The sequence below is a fragment of the Chiloscyllium plagiosum genome, chromosome 5, assembly GCF_004010195.1.
Source record: "Chiloscyllium plagiosum isolate BGI_BamShark_2017 chromosome 5, ASM401019v2, whole genome shotgun sequence".
Taxonomy (NCBI): Eukaryota; Metazoa; Chordata; class Chondrichthyes; order Orectolobiformes; family Hemiscylliidae; genus Chiloscyllium; species Chiloscyllium plagiosum.
The window spans coordinates 119,996,701-119,997,637 of record NC_057714.1 but is presented as its reverse complement, the minus strand read 5'-3'; the positions used below and the strand labels follow the sequence as shown (position 1 = coordinate 119,997,637).

At 44.8% G+C, this 937-nt stretch overlaps 1 pseudogene; it reads right to left on the bottom strand.

Annotated features, from left to right (window-relative positions):
• Positions 1 to 503: 503 nt before the first annotated feature.
• LOC122550388 lies at positions 504 to 679 on the bottom strand (annotated as a pseudogene).
• Between the last annotated feature and the right edge of the window lie 258 nt (positions 680 to 937).

Here is a 937-nt window from a genome sequence, read left to right as displayed (position 1 = left end):
GAACTTTTCAAAGAACATCTCCAGAACACCCGCAAAAAACCCCAATACCCTATAGCCGAACAATTTAACTCCCCTCCCACTCCACCAAGGACATGCAAGTCTTGGGCCTCTTCCAACACCAAACCCTTAGTACCTGACACCTGGAGGAAAAATGCCTCATCTTCCACGTTGGGACCCTCCAACCATACAGGATCAATGTGGATTTCACCAGTTTCCTCATTTCCCCTCCCTCGACCTTATCCCAGATCCAAACTTCCAACTTGGCACTGCCCTCTTGACCCGTCCTAACTGTCCATCTTTCTTCCTATCTATCTGGTCCACCCTCCTCTCCGACCTATCACCTTCACCCCCATCTACCTATCACATTCTCAACTACCTTCTCACCAACCCCTTTCCCTCCCACTTATCTCTCAACCCCCTTGGGTCACAAGCCTCATTCCTGATAAAGGGTTAATGCCCGAAACGTTGATTCTCCTTCTCGGATGTCGCCTGACTGGCTGTGCTTTTCCAGCCCCAAACTCTTTGACTACTACAATATTGAGTCAATGCATGGGGTATATGGAGCAAGCCCTATTCCACCTCCCTGATCCAAAATCAATTTATTGTGTGGTCTCCAGATGAAGGACATATCTGATATTAAACTGATAAGAACAGATTCCTTGTTTAATTGCAAAAATATACATTATTCATAAAAATGATTACGATGTACATTCACATATACTAAAGCTGTTTGATGCAGTCTTTGTCTTAAAGTCATAGAGATGTACAGCATGGAAACAGACCCTTTGGTCCAACTTGTCCATGCCGACCAGGTATACCAACCTAATCTAGACCCATTTGCCAGCACTTGGCCCTTATCCCTCTAAATCTTTCCTATTCATATACCCAGCCAGATGCCTTTTAAATAATGTAATTGTACCAGCCTCCACCACTTCCT